The 19,847-nt window shown below is 41.8% G+C and overlaps 1 long non-coding RNA gene and 1 pseudogene across 2 annotated transcripts; both read right to left on the bottom strand.

Annotated features, from left to right (window-relative positions):
• The window catches only part of LOC124995913, a 253,119-nt pseudogene that overhangs the window by 60,104 nt on the left and 173,168 nt on the right, over positions 1 to 19,847 (bottom strand).
• On the bottom strand, positions 9,352 to 10,798 carry LOC125016894. Of its 2 annotated transcripts, none has more exons than XR_007113786.1 (3): positions 10,520 to 10,713; positions 10,283 to 10,390; positions 9,352 to 10,158 (listed from the first exon to the last, which is right to left on the bottom strand). It is a non-coding gene; the product is annotated as an uncharacterized LOC125016894 (long non-coding RNA). The 2 variants fall into 2 exon arrangements; XR_007113787.1 differs by lacking the exon at positions 9,352 to 10,158 and adding an exon at positions 10,741 to 10,798 and having other exon boundaries at positions 10,233 to 10,390; positions 10,520 to 10,648.

Genomic DNA, 19,847 nt, shown 5'->3' with positions numbered 1-19,847 from the left:
TGAGCCTCTCTGGTCTGGTGGGTGTTGTTCTGTTGGACTCTACAGGTGAAGCTGTTGTTGTGTCTCTTGTCCACAGTCACTCTGCTGCTGACAGTATAGAGGTCATCAGGACCTCTGACTGTCTCTGGAGGTCCAGCAGAGAGCAGGTTTCCCTCAGCGTCCAGCCACAACACCTCAGGCTCTGGATACCAGCCTCTGGATTCACACTGTAACACCACTCCTCCTCTGTCTCTGTCCACCCCTGATAAACTGATGACAGGTGAGGAGACAGGAACTGATGCTGAACACAAAGAAGAAGAAATGTGGCTTTTAGGTATTTTGTTTTGATGTGGGACTAGTAGTAGTAGGGTAGTAGTAGTAGGGGAGGGAGGGCTGTTTTTAATTTTGTCTCAACAGGGTTTTCGCGCCATCCAGTACTGCCCCGGAAGGACAGAATCGGCTACAGGTGTGCGGTTGATGGAAGAGCAAGGAGGGGCGGTACCTGGGGAGGTGAAAGGAGCAGGAGGAAGCGCAGAGGAAGACAGAGGAAAAGGACAGAAGAGAGGAGAATGACGAGTTCAGTCTTTAGCCGAACGAGAGGAGTTGGAACTGTGTAGGATACAAGGAGATGCATTACTGGAAATGTGAACGGGTGGAGGCTAGCTTCACCCCTCCTTACACTCTACAAAGAGATTCGTGGGTTGCTACAAGACATGCTCACAGTAGAGATTGTGCGAGAGAGTAGTAGCCCCTGGGCTGCCCCAATAGTAATAGTGCAGAAAAAGTGTGGAACATGGCATTTCTGTGTAGACTACTGCAACCCCAACAACATGACACACAAAGATGCCTTCTCCCTTCCGTATATTGAAGATTCTCTTACCAGCCTCACACAAGCCGGATGGCACTCAACTCTGGACCTGGCTAGTGGGCACTGATGGGTTGAATATGAGAACAGTGACAGAGGAAAAACGGCATTCACCCCCTTTGGGGCTTTTCGAGTATGAGAGGATGCCGTTTGAGAGGATTCCGTTTGGTGTTTGCGATGCCCCCACTACTTTTCAGAGACTGATGCAGCGCTGCCTAGGTGATCATTTGACTGAATCTGCCCTTGTGTATCTGGATAATGTAATTGTGTACTCTTAAGACTTTTCAGCTCACCTGAGGCATCTAGAGGAGGTATTTGGGGCCCTCAGTTGCCACGGCCTCAAGCTCCGCCCCAAGGGGGCTGCTCCAAAAGGATGTTCCTGGGGCATCAAATCAGCAGCCAAGGCATTGCACCTGACCCAGAAAAGACCGTAGCTGCCCAGAACTGGGCTATACCTGTCACCGTTAAACAGTTGAGATCTTTCTTGGGGTTTGTTGGCTATTATAGACAGTTTCTTAAAGAAAGCCACTGAACGAATGGGCTGGAGCAGGGGTTGACAGCTCCATTCAGTTCAGTGGACTGAAGACTGTCAAGTACCTTTCAACCAGCTAAAACAAGAACTCTTACAGCCCCCAATCTTAGCTTATGCAGATTATACCCAGCCATGTATCCTCTACACAGATGCCAGCAATCTTGGGTGGGGTGCTGTGTTGGCACAAGAACAAGAGGGGATGGAAATGGTCATTACATATGCTAGTAGAAGTCTCCACCCAACAGAATGCAATGACGCCAACTATAGCTCTTTTAAACTTGAGTTGTTAGCACTGAAGTGGGGAATAGAAGAAAATTTTAAAGATTACTTGCGGGGTGCTAAAGTGACTGTGGTGACAGATAATAACCCACTTGTGTATTTACAGACAACACAATTGGGGGCTGCAGAAGAAAGGTGGGTCACTCAGCTTGCTAATTTTGATTACACCATAAAACACCATCCTGGGAAGATCACAATGATGCCGATGCCTTGTTTAGACTTGCAACTGCCCCGCCAAGTTCCACAGAAAGCCTCACACATGGAAAAGGACTGCTTTATAAGCTGGGGGTGGGATCCAGACCTCTGGAGGACAGCACAGAGAGACGACCCAACCCTCTGTCAGGTTGGAAGCTACCTGAAACAGGGTGAATTGCACCACAAAAACAGTTACTCACACAACCGGTAAAAAGTCTATTGAACCAGTGGAGGCGACTGATAATGTATGAAGGAGTTGTGTGCAGGTGGGTGCATGACTCATCGACTCAGGAGCTAGTCTGGAGTCCCAGATCCAGGCCTTACTGGACACATGCCACAAACAAGCAGGACACCCAGGGATGGAACCCTCACATTTACAGTCAAAGCTGTGGACACATTTTGGATGGGAAAAGCAGAGCTGGACACATGGAAAGCTAGCTGTAAACTCTGCAATGAACACTTTGTAAAGACAGTTTAAGTTCACTTTATTATGTATGTTAAGTATGCTGATTTAAAGGCGCCTCTTTGTGTTCATTCTCTTAGGTTTCAGGCGTGGGAAGCATAACCTTCAGAAAAGTATTTATATATTTTTTTCTATATTATTTTTACCTCATTTATAAGCAGTCCAGGCTTTGAGCATAAGTACAGTTAAGAGTATAAGTTCAAAAAACTGGTTCAAATATATTGCTGCTGAATAAATCTTAAAAAGTGACTCATGTAATATGCGTATTTTGGGGAAGATGTCTCCTGATATAGTCTGTAGACATCATCACCATTCAACTTTTTCTCATGATGTGATGTTGTAAAAGCAGACTAAAAATTGCAAAAATTGGCATTATAGACAAATTGCAATTTAAACCCAATCGACACAAAAAAAAAATCAATTGGACTCTATCTCTCCATCCTAAAGTTGTACATCATGTCTTCACTCACCAAAACGTAGCTGAACATAAGTCTCCTTCTCCAGTGCTGGAATAAAACATCTGTATTTTCCCTCATCAGAGAGTTTCACTTCGGAGAGTTTCAGTGAAATGTTTCCTTTCGTCAGCTCATCAATGAACAGAGATGTTCTCCCCTTAAATGATTCATGCTTTTTATCCACAAGTTCTTCACGATAACGCCTCACGTGGACAAATCTGGGGTTGAGATCAGGTCTCGTCCACTCCACCGTCAAGTCAGTGGCGTCTTCAGTAGGCTGCAGGTAACATGGTAAAACCACATCTTTACCAAGAGTTGATACTATTGGCTGAGATGAACCAATCAGTTCAGACTGACCTGGAAATCAGAGTGAGACTGTTAAAAGTGTGAAGTTAGTTCATTACATGTCCTCCAGTAAGACCATTTAACCTTTTATCTCTGCAGAATTATTCATGAAAAAACACGTTGACAGGATCTGAAGCACCTGTGAAGTCAGTTTGTGAAAGTTTTCTCCACATTATTTGACAATACAATGAATAAACACTGAGTAATGTTGTGCTCAGGTCATCATGTCTATACGTCATTGCAATAACTTTCATTTACCTTTATTTAAAAATTATTTAGTGTCCAATTTACCTTGGCAGACATGTGCCAGGAAAAGAGGAAAAACCAACAGAGTGAGAGTTGAGAGGTGAAAGGTACGGTGCAGTTCATCCATCTGGAAAAGAATCACGGAGCTCTGAAAGATAAGTGACAGGAAAAAGGAGGTTACTGGTTCAAAAAGTCATTGATTTACAGCGATCAGCCACAACATTAAAACCACTGACTGGAGAAATACACTGAACATATTGAGATAATTCATTGTTCCGCTGGGAAACCTTTGGACCTGGAATTCATTTGTGTGGATGTTACTGAGACTTGTAGCATCCACCCAGACCAGACCAGACCCCACCGCATAGCAATGACACTCCCTTATGGCAGCATCCGTCCCCAGCAGGATGCAGCTTGACACAAGCACACACACAAAATGCTTCAGGAAATACCAAAAAAAAAACAAAAAAAAAAAAAACAGAGAACAGCACAAGGTGTTGACCTGGCCTCCAAACTTATCAAGTATCTATGTTGCCACAGAGGCCCAGGTCAGTAAATATAGCCAATATTAGGCTTTTGATTTGTGATTAGTGGTTATTCTTCAGTTTGTTCTCTTTGATTTCAAGCCTTAGTTCGTGTTAAGTCCTGTTTGGTGAGTTCTAATTTGGTACAACAATCAAAGCAGACAAAACCACCATTGGAATGTAATTTCAGGAATATTATGCAACATTCATCAACCCATCTAAACAGCATTCATGTTAGCAAGACTAAAACTAAGGGTTAACTAACCTAACCCTAACCATAAGCTTAGCCATGAAGCTAGTCTCTAACCCTAGATACAATAAATAACAAAAGAGAAGATGTATTTCAATGTTCAGAGCTGAGGTTTACTGGTTGAGAGGAAGGATAACAAAAATGGGTAGATGAGTCATCCTAAAGCACCCACACACTATGTGAACTGTCAACCAGGGTTTATACAGGGAAGTAGATTCACCACCAGAGAAGCACACCACTTTACTCTATTGCATCACACACAAACAAACAGAACAACTTAACTACAGTCGACCAAATGTTGAAACCCACTCATTAACTAACAGTCAGCATTTACTGCAGCACCATCACTTACAGCAACGTAGCAGCTACAATCCACCAATAAATACATTTATATATCAGTGAATTAAAGTCAGACTTTGACCATAAACAACCATTCATTCTTATGTTGTTGGTCACAGTCCCTCTACAAATCCTGACATGTCATTGTTTTATACTTTCAGTTTTATAAAACCCATCATCTCTCTGCTGTGTCTCTGTCTCTGTTACATACCGATCAGGAAGCTGGTTCTGACTCCATCAGAGGAGGAAGGTTGAGGGACGTCTGGAGGAGAGGACCCACAAGAGGACGATTGACGGAGACACAAATAGATAAGAGGAAAACAACTGAAAGAGATAAGAAGGAGGAAATGGAGGCAAATGATTCACATACCTGAAACACCACAAGGAAATGACATGAAACTAAGACAGGTTAGGTGAGTCCTCTGTGTCAGGTAACAACTGACTGGAGACTAATAACAAAACAGAGTAATAAAACAAACAGCGAGTCATCCGTTAACAGACTCTGTGAGTTATGACGTGTTCTTCTTTCACTTTTGGTCCCTTTAGGTTACAACTTTGTCTTTGCATATAAAACAAGTACATGTACAACAAAATGCAGTTTGGCTTTTAACCAAGAATGGAAATATCAAAAAGACAATAAGAAAGTACCATATTATATACAATATATAAATTGCTATATGCATTACAGACAATCTGTATCAGTGGTTTATTGTGAATCCTACCTCTGTGTGTTCAGCACAAACACAGGATTGAAATTGTGTTACTCTTAGACCCATGGAGCAACAAGTTAAAGACTAAATACATGAACATCTTAGATAAAAGAAAAGAACTCAATAAATATGAAAACTAAGGCACAGTGAAAGTTGAAGTGAGTCCAATGCGCCATAAAGTGGCTGATGCAGGCCCTGAGTTCTACATAATATATACATATACATATATATATATATATATATATATATATATATGTGTGTGTGTGTGTATATATATGTGTGTGTGTATATATATATATATATATATATATATACACACACTCTCTGTTTATTTATGGGAACTGAAAACAAATGAAAGCTGCAAACGTAAATGAACCGATCCTTGTGGCCTTGTGACTGCCTGACTCTGCTTCAGTTGGACCTTTGTGCATATTGGGATGTGTTTCACTCAAACTCTGACCAAAACTGAAGGATATTGTTGAAACTGTGCTGGATACGTCCAATAAAACACCTGAAAAAGGACAAAGTGACAGACTTCCTGTGGAGTTAAGGCTCAAAGTTTGATCAAAGAGATTTTCTCTACATTGTGGAGGATTAAATATGGCTTCCAATTTCCCTACATGTAGCTTAAACGTGGGCTTCAAAATCAAAATGCACACACCTGTTAAACTGATGAAGCAGGAGTCTTCATTGTTTTTCAGGCCACGGAAACGTGTCGTACTTCACCATCACTGAACAAGAGCTGCTTGTTGAACAATATGAAGAACTATTATTGTCTATTAACTATAGAACATTATAAGAAAAAAATGGCAACACCAGAGCAATTAAAAAGGAGAGGGAAAAGCCCGACAGACAATAGTGGACTGGTTAATGCGTAAGTAGCCGGAACATGTACAACTGATAAATTGTTCTCCGCTGGAACTGTCATATATACAGTCAAAGGATGTGGAGCTGATTAGTCCATTAATGAATAGTTGTGTTTTTGCTTTAATATGGCACATATGCAAGGCAATCTTGACGAAAATTGGAGGAACTGGAGTCAGCGTTTTGAGCTCTTCTGTACTGCCAGTGGCATTGCAGAGAAATCTGAGAAGGTGCAGCGTGCAACGTTTCTTCACGTCGCGGGAGAGGTATGTAATACGTTTGTCTTTGCGGACGGCGAGAAAGACAAAATCGACGTGCTGAAGAAGAAGTTTCAGGACTATTGTGAACTAAGGATAAACCTTACATACAGCACATGTTCTTCACACGAGCCCAGAAACTGTCAGAGTCCACTGATTCATATGTAATGGATTTAAAGAATAAGGCCGAGGACTGTGAATTTGGACAGTTGCAGGACTCCCTGGTTCGTGACAGAATTGTTTGTAGTATTATTGACGACCAAGTGAGAAGGAAACTGCTAAGAGAAGCAGATCTGACCTGATATCTGTCATGCAAGTGAAATAACAACACAAAAACATAAAGTGAAAGCTAAGACAGAACATTTAAGTTAAGTTGCAGCAGATGTGGTTTCAAGCATGGAACAAGAAAATGTCCAGCTATTGGCCAAACATATAAAACACGCAACAAGAAAAATCACTTTGCCAAGATGGGCAGATCACAAAGTCGACTGCACCAACAGAGAAAGAATGTGCATGCAACAGAGTAAAGTGACATGAAAATGACATGTTTATAGGCACAGTCAGAAAAGAGCACGAGGAACACGTGAGAGTGATGGAGCCTACACAAACAGAAACAGAGGAAGAAAAATGGACTGAAAGACTGACAATAAACAAGAAAATTGTGACTTTTAAACTCACACAAGAAGATGTTCCGGCTATACTGGGAGGAGTCACACGTGTGAAACTCAGCTAAGCGAAGAGGATGCATGGTGTTTGAAAGGAAAATGAGATCCTTAAGGACTATGAGGATCTTTTCACTGGACTAAGTTGCTTACCTGGTCAGCGACATATACAGATTAATCCCGCTGTTACACCTGTTGTGTACGCTCTTAGAGGGATTCCTACAGCATATGGAGAAATTGGGAGAAATAACCAGGCAGACGGAACCAACAAAGTGGGTTAACAGTATGGTAGCAATAGTCACACACAAGGAAAGTTGTATCTGCATAGACCCATAAGACATAAACCAAGCGATCAAACGAGAGCATTACCCATTGCTCACAGTGGAAGAAGTTGTTTCCCGTATGCCAAACACTAAGTACTTCTCAGTACTAGATGCCAATCAGGGTTTTTGGCAGATAAAACTTGATGATAAAACCTCTAAACTCTGCACATTTAACACTCCCATCAGAAGATACAGATTCCTGCGTTTACCAGACGTGTTTCAGAGAGCTATTGTGCAGATGATTGAAGGACTAGATGGGGTAGTGAACATCACTGATGACTTACTTGTCAGGGTAGACTCTGTGGTAGAGCAGGACCACAGATTGAAGTTGTTGCTCGATAGAGCAAAAGAAAACAACCTGAAACTCAACAAAAACAAACGAAATGTATTACATCAGACACACACTCAGCTCCAGTGGACTGAGACCAGACGAGGAAAAAGTGAGAGCAGTGACACAGCTCCCAGATCCACAGGATGAGCAGGAACTGCTGAGGTTCGTGGGGATGATTCAGTACCTCGCAAAGTTTATCCCAGATTTGTCAGACATCAGTGAACCTTTAAGAAAGCTGCTTGAAGGAGACACGCAGCGGCACTGGGAGGAAACATCTCAAACAGCTGGTCACCAACGCTCCAACCCTAAAGGTTTATGATGTTAACAAACCACTGACGCTGTCAGTAGATGCCAGCTCAGAAGGCACTGGTGCAGTCATATCGCAGGATGGAAGACTAATGGAAAGTTTGTGTAAACTTCAGACAGATTCAGGTTGTATCTTTCCTTGTATCTATTTTATTTAGGCTTCTCATTATATCTAGAGAGAAGGACATTAAAATTTGATTCACTGACAGCAGCCACTTTGGAATTCATTCCTGGTAGAGAATTAATTCTAAAATGCCAATATTTTTGGTGTCATTATACAACCATGATACTACTATACTACCATAGTAATAGTTCAATCTAAGTTAAAATATATATCTTATCTCCCTTTTTCCTTATCATCATCATCACTTCTTTTCAACTCCAAACTTAAAGATATGATTTAAATGAACATTGACCACACAGACAAAACAAACAGGAAGTGAAGACAATGGTTTACTTTAAGTTTACAAAAAAAAACAACGACTGGAGTTAAAGAGAAAACTACATTCATGTACATTCATCTAACTTAATGGGGCAGCAATGTTTCACAGTGTTCAGTTCAGTTCTAATGTGAGTCTCTAAAATAACTAATGTGCCAGTGAACAGATGAAAAATAAACAATATGTGTTCATTCTCCCTGCATGTCCAGTAATGTCCTCTGTCTTGGTGTTAGCCTGTATGTCCATTAATGTCCTCTGTCTTGCTGTTAGCCTGTATGTCCAGTAATGTCCTCTATCTTGGTGTTAGCCTGTATGTCCATTAATGTCCTCTGTCTTGCTGTTAGCCTGTATGTCCAGTAATGTCCTCTGTCTTGGTGTTAGCCTGCATGTCCAGGAATGTCCTCTATCTTGGTGTTAGCCTGCATGTCCAGGAATGTCCTCTGTCTTGCTGTTAGCCTGTATGTCCAGTAATGTCTTCTGTCTTGGTGTTAGCCTGTATGTCGCGTAATGTCCTCTGTCTTGGTGTTAGCCTGCATGTCCAGCAATGTCCTCTGTCTTGGTGTTAGCCTGTATGTCCAGCAATGTCCTCTATCTTGGTGTTAGTAATGTCCTCTATCTTGGTGTTAGCCTACATGTCCAGTAATGTCCTCTGTCTTGGTGTTAGCCTGCATGTCCAGTAATGTCCTCTGTCTTGCTGTTAGCCTGTATGTCCAGTAATGTCCTCTGTCTTGGTGTTAGCCTGTATGTCCAGTAATGTCCTCTGCCTTGGTGTTAGCCTGTATGTCCAGTAATGTCCTCTGTCTTGGTGTTAGCCTGCATGTCCAGTAATGTCCTCTGTCTTGGTGTTAGCCTGTATGTCCAGTAATGTCCTCTGTCTTGGTGTTAGCCTGCATGTCCAGCAATGTCCTCTGTCTTGGTGTTAGGCTGTATGTCCAATAATGTCCTCTGTCTTGGTGTTAGCCTGTATGTCCAGTAATGTCCTCTGTCTTGGTGTTAGCCTGTATGTCCAGTAATGTCCTCTGTCTTGGTGTTAGCCAGGACTCCCTTGGACACTTTTAGCTGTATTACCATGTTACCTTTTAGCTTAATCTCTCATCAGCTGATTAAATCAGAACCAGGAGGACTGAATGAACATGATGAAGTTGTGTAACTACTGGGATGTTAAGGCTCATTTAAGGCACTGCAGCATGTGGACGTCATAACCTACATACGTAGCCAAAACCAGTGTCATTTCTACTTGCACCTCCTCAGTCTGCTCGCTCTGTAACACCACCACCCAAACAATAGTTGGCGCTGTGTCTTTTTTTTTAAAACCTCAATGGTTGCGAATGAAACTGTGAAGATGAGTCATACAAATGTCTGTATCTCTGACCCTCCTCAGTTAAACCTTTCTTTGATGTGTTCCACTTTTATTGATCCAGAATAGTCATTCAGAAATTTGTCCAGGTGGAAAAGCAGCCAGCAAAACTAAAGCAGAAACATGTTACTACTGAGTGGGCCAATCACAGCTGGTGTGTTCACATCAAACTTGACTAATCCAATAAAATGGAGCCAAGTGTTTCCAGAGACTTTCTCTGCAGTGTGTGGTTTCTGCAGGAAGATCTGAGTCGTGCTGTTTCTCATCTATAATGTTGCTGTTTGCTGGATTACTGAACTTTATTGAAGGAGTTCAGCTGGGAACTATTTCACTACAGAGAAACCTGGACTCTGTCTCCACGGCCCCAGGGCTTCAGGTCCATCCACACCAGGTCACCAGTGTCAGGAGAGAGTCTAGCAAAGCCTGGACGCCATAACTGTAAATGTAGTAAATCCAAAGGTCACAGAGTCACAGTCAGAAAATAATAATTAGAAAAACTGAAGGAAAAGTAAGAAAATGGAAAATATAACAACATCAATGAAACATCTACAAAGACTCACAGTAACTTCCTTTCCAGCCTTGACTTCCATTGATGGATCAAATGTGTATGTGATGGGTTCACTATTGTTGATCTGGACTTTTAATTGACGTCCTCTCAGTGGTTTGTCCTGCAGGACGGAAATGAAACACAAGAAGAAGAATGAGACACAGAGACAGGAACAAATGAATGTTGGTGTCTATTAAACCTGTTGAATCAATATTTTCTATAAAAAAATAAATAAATAAAACAACATCACCTGATTAGACTTGTTTTTCAGACGGATATTTTTGCAGTATGGATCAACGTCCACATCGATGTCTCCTAACGTCTCCTGACTGTCTGAGCTGCTGCTGTTCTGTGTTTGTTCAGGTTTGATTCTCTTTGACTGGGAGGAGACGACATCCACAGATTAGTCCTTTCACATCAGTCAGCTTCATGTTCTATCTCTCAATCATTCAGACTTTATTAGTGAAGCACCTCAGTCTCCAGTTTCCTCTTCAGTGTCTCCACTTCTTTCTCAGCTCTTTCTCTTTTCTTCTCCTCCTCTTTGAGCTTCTTCTCCCACTGAGAGTGAAGTGACATAAAGAGACATGATGAGAAACATTTACTTTGATTTATTTATTAATTTATTTGTAATAAACATTGAATTATAAAGTTCTGAAGGTTGATGTTTCCGTGAGTTTGTTCTTCTCCCTCCATGTCTATGAGTTTGTTCTTCACCTCATCTTTTGTCTCCTCCAGCTCTTTGTTTCTGGTCTCCATCTCTTTGTTTCTGGTCTCCATCTCCTCCTGCAGCTTCTTCTTCTCCTCCTTTAGTTCATTGACCTGAGAGGAGGAGAAAACCTGCAGTTGTATCATTTCACCAGTAGACGGAGCAAAGTGACTTATTCTCTCTTACGTCTTCAGTTGTGTTGTCTGTTTCATCCAGAACCTTCACCTTCACTGTTTCCTCTGTCAGGAGCTTTTCTCCTCTTTCAGCTTCATCTCTGGATCTTTTCTTGGTTTCTGTGTAAAACCAAAGCAGCTGAATTCAACTAGAAAAGATGTTTTCTGGTGTTTTACATCATTAATGTGGTGACTCATCTGTAACTTACTGGTTCTATTTTTTCTCCACTCAAAGAAGACACATGCTAAAATAACCATGATGCTAACGGCTAAGCTAACAGCCAAACCAGTGATGATGGGAACAGCAGAACTGAAGAAATCATCTAAAATGAAAACACACAGAGATACATGACATTTCTACACAATCACACACAAACTGTGTCAAACTAAAATCATGTCATGGTCCGTTCTCTCAGCGTGTTCTACCTGGAACATGTATGTGAGCCTCTCTGGTCTGGTGGATGTTGTTCTGTTGGACTCTACAGGTGAAGCTGTTGTTGTGTCTCTTGTCCACAGTCACTCTGCTGCTGACAGTATAGAGGTGATCAGGACCTCTGACTGTCTCTGGAGGTCCAGCAGAGAGCAGGTTTCCCTCAGCGTCCAGCCACAACACCTCAGGCTCTGGATACCAGCCTCTGGATTCACACTGTAACACCACTCCTCCTCTTTTTCTGTCCATCCCTGATAAACTGATGACGGGTGAGGAGACAGGAGCTGATGCTGAACACAAAGAAGAAGAAATGTGGCTTTTAGGTATTTTGTTTTGATGTGGGACTAGTAGCAGGGAGGAGGGTCGCTGTTTTTCATTTTGTCTCAACATGGTTTTTGCGCCATCCCGTACTGCCCCGGAAGGAAAGAATTGGCTACAGGTGTGTGGTAGGTGGAGTAGCAAGGAGCAGCGGTACCTGGGGAGGTGAAAAGGACCAGGAGGAAGCGCAGAGGAAGAAAGAGGAAAAGGACAGACGAGAATGTGGCAGTGAAGGCTCTCACATTTTTCGTCCCTCTCCTCTCCCTTATTTTCCCTGCTTTGCTCTTCTTGTCTTGTCTGTCTACTGTCTATACCTTTTGAGAGTCTCTCTCTGCACTGCTATCCAAACTACAAAAATCATAGAATTGATAAACTGGTCTTTCAATGCTATTGACACAATTTTTTCATCAAGAAGCCTGCTTCAACCGCAACTTGGATAACATCATGGAGAAGCTTGTGGCTTTGCAAGAAGAGCGAGGGACAAACTAAGTCCAACGAACTGGAGTTTGACTTGACTCTTTTTATAATTTTTTTTGTATGACAATCTGGTTTTAATTAATATTTCCCATCATAGCTTAACCCTGCTTGTAGTTGTTTGTGACCATCTTAGCTTATGCAGATTATACCCAGTCATTTATCCTCTACATAGATGCCAGCAATCTTGGGTGGGGTGCTGTGTTGGCACAAGTACAAGAGGGGATGGAAATGGTCATTACATATGCTAGTTGTTAGCACTGAAGTGGGCAATGGGAGAAAATTTTAAAGATTACTTGTGGGGTGCTAAAGTGACTGTGGTGACAGATAATAACCCACTTGTGCATTTACAGACAACAAAATTGGGGGCTGTAGTCACCCAGCTTGCTAATTTTGATTACACCATAAAACACTGTCCTGAGAGAGATCACACTAACGCTGATGCCTTGTGTAGACTCGCAACTGCCCCGCCAAGTTCCACAGAAAGCCTCACACATGGAAAAGGACTGCTTTATAAGCTGGGGGTGGGATCCAGACCGCTGGAGGACAGCAAAGAGAGACAACCCAACCCTCTGTCAGGTTGGAAGCTACCTGAAACAGGGTGAGTTGCCAGCCACACCACAAAAACAGTTACTCATACAACCCATAAAAAGTCTATTGAACCAGTGGAGACTGATGCTGTGCTAGTCCTGGAGTCCAAGATCCAGGCCTTACTGGACACATGCCACAAACAAGCAGGACACCCAGGGATGGAACGGATGCTGACACTGCAGAGGAACTTCTATTGGCCCCAGATGGAACAGGTTGTACAACACTACAACACTTACACCTGTAACACTCTGTATTCTTCCCTTTCTTCCCTTTCTTGTTGCTAACCTGGATTTATCAGGGTTCACTACATTCACAGTGAACAGGGATGCCGAAGCAAGTGGTAGAAGGCAAGGGAGGGGACTCACACTGGTTATTAACACAAGGTGGTGTAACCATGGACATGTGACAGTGAAGAGGACCATCTGCTGCCAGTAGATAGAACTTACAGAACATAGAAAAATAACAGTAGTTTCAGCATCATCATGTTTGGAGATGAACCAACACTGCATTCCAGCATCAGAACCTCATCCCTCCATGGAACATGGGGGCGCTAATGTCCTGGTTTGGGCCTGTTCTGCTGCGTCTGCTCATCATTTATGAACCAATGAACTGTGAATTCTACCAGTGAACTCTAAAAGAAAATGTCAGGACATGAGTCCATGAGCTGAATGTGAAGAGAAACCGGGTCATGGAGGAAGACAAAGTTCTGACCTTAATCCAATAGAAATGTTGAGGCATCAGCTGATGAGAGGAAACCACCAACATCTCAGAACTGAACTGGTTCTGTTGTGAGGAATTGGATCAAATTCCTCCAAGCTGCTATAGACACTGATCAGTTCACAGCACAGACTGGAGACAATGAGTTACTGACTCTAACAACTTACAGATATAAACAAATAATCAAATACTTACTTAAACAAGCCTAATATATGCTTCATTTCTTTTAAAGGTTCTCCTTCACTACTGTCAGGACTAGTTTTGAGTCATTTTTACGCAAAATGTCAAGAGGGCTGATGGGTAACAATACTTTTCAGTGGCACTGTATTCTCAAATTAAATTCTTAATAATTAAGGAGTGCTGGAAAAAATATACCACTTTTCTCAAGTGGAGGGTGAAAGATTTTCTTTGACTATCTAGTAACATGACATAATATCCGTTTGTGGGGAAAAAAATCAAAAAGTGGAGAATTGCTCAGATTAAAACCTTCACCCTCACATTTACAGTCAAAGGTGTGGACACATTTTGGATTTTTGCATGGGAAGTATAACCTTCAGAAAATTATTTATTAGGTTTTTCATTTTTACCTCATTTATAAGCAGTCCAAGCTCTGACCATAAGTACAATTAAGAGTATAAGTTCAGAAAACTGGTTCAAATATATTGCTGCTAAATAAATCTTAAAAAGGGACTCATGTAATATGCATATTTTGGGGAAAATGTCTCCTGATATAGTCTGTAGACATCATCACCATTCAACTTTTTCTCATGATCTGATATTGTAAAAGCAAACTAAAAATAACAAAAGAATGGCAGTATAGACAAATTGCAATTTAAACCCAATCGACACAAAAAAAATTAATTGGAATGTATCTCTCCATCCTAAAGTTGTACATCATGTCTTCACTCACCAACATGTAGCTGAACAAAAGTCTCCTTTTCCAGTGATGGAATAAAACATTTGTATTTTCCCTCATCAGAGAGTTTCACTTTGGAGAGTTTCAGTGAAATGTTTCCTTTCGTCAGCTCATCAATGAACAGAGATGTTCTCCCCTCAAATGATTCATGCTTTTTATCCACGAGTTCTTCCCGATAACGCCTCACGTGGACAAATCTGGGGTTGAGATCAGGTCTCGTCCACTCCACCGTCAAGTCAGTGGCGTCTTCAGCAGGCTGCAGGTAACATGGTAAAACCACATCTCCACCAAGAGTTGCTACTATTGGCTGAGATGAACCAATCAGTTCAGACTGACCTGGAAATCAGAGAGAGTCTGTTTAAAGTGTGAAGTTAGTTCATTATGTGTCCTCCAGTAAGAACATTTAACTTTTTATCTCTGCAGAATTATTCATGACAAAACTCTTTGACAGAATCTGAAGCATCTGTGAAGTCAGTTTGTGAAAGTTTTCTCCACATTATTTGACAATACGATGAATAAACAGAGAGTAATGTTGTGCTCAGGTCATCACGTCTATACGTCATTGCAATAACTTTCATTTACCTTTATTTATAAATTATTTAGTGTCCAATTTACCTTGGCAGACGTGTGCCAGGAAAAGAGGGAAAACCAACAGAGTGAGAGTTGAGAGGTGAAAGGTGAGCTGCAGTTCATCCATCTGGAAAAGAATCATGGAGCTCTGAAAGATAAGTGACAAGAAAATGAAGATGACTGGTTCAAAAAGTCATTGATTTACACCGATCAGCCACAACATTAAAACCACTGACTGGAGAAATACACTGAACATATGGTGATAATTCATTGTTCTGCTGGGAAACCTTTGGACCTGGAATTCATTCGTGTGGATGTTACTGAGACATGTAACATCCACCTAGACCAGACCAGACCAGACACCCCCACTCCGTAGTAATGACACTCCCTTACGGCAGCATCCGTCCCCAGCAGGATGCAGCTTGACACAAGCACACACACAAAATGCTGAACTACTATCAATAAATAAATAAAAACATAGAGAACAGCACAAGGTGTTGACCTGGGGTCTGTTTCACAAAGCAGGTTTAGTGAAAACTCTGAGTTTATTAACCCTGAAAGGGAGGTAACTCAAACCAGAGAAAGCGGGGTAACTCTAGCCTATTTCACAGGGATAGAGATAACTTAAGCTCTCTGTCAGTTACCGTAGTAACAGACTCCATGAACCTAACATGGTCAGGACCTGGTGTTACTCATTCAACCTGGAGTTTCTCTCTGTCTCCGCCCTCTTTCAGCCACAGACACCATTTGATTTCCTCTTTCATTCATCAGCAGGCGAGTTTTGGCTGAGCATTGTTCTGACGTCTGTCAAAAATCATTAATCAGTGATTTATCAGAAGTCCAATAGGACCAGTAGGAGGCAACTCTTTTCACCAACATGTCCTTTTTACAACGATCCCGTGGATGAAGGTGCAGCATTACTGCGCAGAGAATTAAATATTCATCGGAGATGTTTTCAGACATTGATGTTTTAGCATTTCCAGACAATTATCTTTTGGAGCGGCACAGTCCATCATTTACATACACAACCTCATCCGTCCATACATCTGCAACATTACCAACTGTAATCATGCTCTCACATCCCAGCAGATATTGTGTGTTGCACTGCGTTTCTTTGCAAATGGAAGTTTTCTGTACAATGTCAGAGATGGAGAGCAATTGAGCAAGACAGCTCTGTGCAGGTCAGTCAAAAAAGTGTGCCTCACCCTCAAACGGCTTCTACCCATGTTTGTCGTTTTCCCTGGACATAAACCTGTCAATCATCAAAGAGGAGTTGGACAGGTTCCACAGGATTGTAGGTGAATGATGTAGGGATCTGTTACATTTTAAATCACATTGTGCTGCAACTTCAGACTGTTTTAGTAATTCTCATTTCCTTTAGGATTTCCCAGCATAGATGGCACACACATCCCCATCACGGTTTCCTCACATAATGAAGCTGATTATGTGAATAGGAAGTCCATTCACAGCATAACTGTGCAGGGCTTAATTATTTAACAGAACATGATATAGATGAGAAGACATTTACATGTGAAAACAGCATTATGTTGGGGATAAAACAACTGTACAGTCAAATAGCCACTTAATATTTACTTCACAGTGTAAAACATGATCAGAATGAGGTCCCTCCATGAGGTCTGACCTGTTTTAACAATGTTTTCATATTTCATCTTAAGCTGATGCCAAGTGTCTTCTCCCCCACGGGATTTCACCTAAGAAATAAATGAATATGCTCCTATTCAAGCAGTTTCCTCTGTAATATTATTGTGATTGTGAAGGACCACATTTAAACTTACACATTGACCCGAGCAGCAAAGTTCTCCTTTCTTTAGCGCTTCTTTCTAAAAATGTGTTGAAACTCCATATGAGCGCATTAGGATTTCCACGTGAAAACCGTAGCCCTCTGCTTCCCTGTTACCAAGGTGACTTGTTGAATCGGGACTCAATTGATGCTGTTTTTTTATAGTTGTGGCGCATGCACTTAACTCCGGATGAAACTATTCCAAGTAAATTAAACTAACTCAAATCCGCGGTTCTGAAACCGGAAACTCAGAGTTCAGGATTAGACTCAGAGTTTGTTGAACCTGCTTTGTGAAATGAACCCTTGGCCTCCAAACTTATCAAGTATCTATGTTGCCACAGAGGCCCCTCATCAGTAAATATAGCCAATATTGGGCTTTTTATTTGTGATTAGTGGTTATTCTTCAGTTTGTTCTCTTCTTTGATTTCAAACCTTAGTTTGTGTTAAGTTCAGTTTGGTGAGTTCTAATTTGGTACAACAAATACAAGCAGACAAAAACACCATTGGAATGTAATGTAGCACCCACATACTATGTGAACTGTCAACCAGGGTTTATACAGGGAAGTAGATTCCACCACCAGAGAAGTCAACCACCACTTTACTCTATTGCATCACACACAAACAAACAGAACAACTTAACTACAGTCGACCAAATGTTGAAACCCACTCATTAATTAACAGTCAGCATTTACTGCAGCACCATCACTCACAGCAACGTAGCAGCTACGATCCACCAATAAAATCATTGATATATCAGTTAACTAAAGTCAGACTTTGACCATAAACAACCATTCATTCTTACCTTGTTGGTGACAGTCTCTCTACAAATCCAGACATGTCACTGTTGTATACTTTCAGTTTTATAAAAATCCCTTCGTCTCTGTCTCTGTTACATACCGATCAGGAAGCTGGTTCTGACTCCATCAGAGGAGGAAGGTTGAGGGACGTCTGGAGGAGAAGACCCACAAGAGGACGATCGACAGAGACACAAATAGAGAGAAGGAAAACTGAAAGAGATAAGGAGGAGGAAATGGAGGCAAATGATTCACATACCTGAAACACTACAAGGAAATGACATGAAACAAAGACAGGTTAGGTGAGTCCTCGGTGTCAGATAACAACTGACTGCAGACTAATAACAAAACAGAGTGATACAGAGTAACATAGTTGCACTGAAACCAGTGTTTGCCAGGTGTGGCGTTCCTCATGTTGTCATCTCAGATTAATGGTCCTCAGTGTTCCAGTGCTGAGTTCAAAGACTTAGTGGAACAGTGGGAATTCAAACACAACACGTCCAGTCCTGGTCATGCTCAGTCAGCCGAGCAGAAAAGACAGTACAGACGATTAAGAATCTGCTGAAAAGAATCAGAAGTTACTGGTGACCCTTACATTTCACTACTGGAGCATCACAACACACCACTAGAGGGAGCAGGATTATCACCAGCCCAGCTACTAATGAGAGTGCGGCTAAAAGGGAAACTGATGACTTCAGCATCACTCCTTACAGAGAGGGCTGTCCCAGTACGCAATCAGCTGAAAGGAAAGCAGGAGAAACAACAACGATATTTTGACAGACAAACCAAGACACTGTCTGACCTGCAGGTGGGAGAAAATGTCAGGGTGCAGAAAGGAGGGACCTGGCAGCCGGCAGTAGTCTTTGGTAGATCTTTGGTAGTTTGAAGACCTGATGGGAGACTGAACAGAAGAAACAGAAAACTGATGAGAAAACCTTTCATGTCACAGATGCACGAGGTCGCAACCTGAACACAGACTCAGGGATGAAACCCTGCGACACAAACGACGGACACAGCAAAACACACTGAGCTGAGCACACTGTGGCTGCAGAAAACAAAGAGACACTAAATGAACAACCTGAAACACTCTCATGTCCAACCAGATCCGGTGGACAAGTGAGACGACCTGTTAGATACAGAGAGGAGATGAAGTAAATGCACAAGTCAGTGAATGTGTGTTGTTGTATTTGTTGTGGTTTCACAGATGTTGAAGTACATGGTTGTCTACATGTAGCTACTGTCAGAGCAGGTTGAAACATTTTCAGTGAGTAAAATGTTTAGTTACATTTGATGTTGGCAGCGTGTTCATCTTTAATAACACGTTTCCACAGGTTAAGTCAACAACGGAACAGCCTCTTATGTGTGTTAACTTAAATAGGCATAAAAAGGGGATGTAATGTAATAGACTTGTGAGCCTTAGAGGCACCAGTAGGTACGTGATACGGAAGCAGAACAAGGGGCGAGTTCATGATGCTGCTCTGTGTTGTGGCTTGGAGCCGTACAGACGTACAGTAAAGTTGTGTTTAAACTAAGTCGCTTGTCAAACCTCATAAATCTAACACAATCTATTTTCCCACATTGTGTTCTGTTTCATCCATCATCTTTCTTAAAGAACAAACTTAGGACTGGGCAGCAGCTGGAAACCAAGTACAAGAAGATTCTGCTGACGACTGACGACTGTTGGTCCACCCAACCAGGAGCTGACTCAACATGATAGAATTGCAGCATCTGGGGACACGGTTTTACTATTGGAGCCACCAGTTCTATACATTAAATAACAGGTTTGATTTGTCCTTTAAATGTCCATGTGAGTTCTGTTGATTCACATCTGCATGTATATGTCAGGAGGAGTGAACCTCTGCAGATGAGGAGACGTTGTCACTGGACTCCAGAATGCTTGAGGTATCATGTCAGTGCTGTGGAGATCTCCTGCTTATTTAGTTCAGATTAATATAAAGTCAGTGATGTGGTGCTGATAAAAATATGTGTTCCAGGACCCAGAGACTACACAGCCTCTACATCAGCCTGGTAACATGGAGGGGAGATGCTGGAGGAAATCTACGTGATGCACAGATACTGCTGCTGATT

Source organism: Mugil cephalus, chromosome 1, assembly GCF_022458985.1.
Source record: "Mugil cephalus isolate CIBA_MC_2020 chromosome 1, CIBA_Mcephalus_1.1, whole genome shotgun sequence".
Taxonomy (NCBI): domain Eukaryota; kingdom Metazoa; phylum Chordata; class Actinopteri; order Mugiliformes; family Mugilidae; genus Mugil; species Mugil cephalus.
Note: the sequence above shows the minus strand (reverse complement) of the source record. Positions and strands in the feature narration are given on the sequence as shown.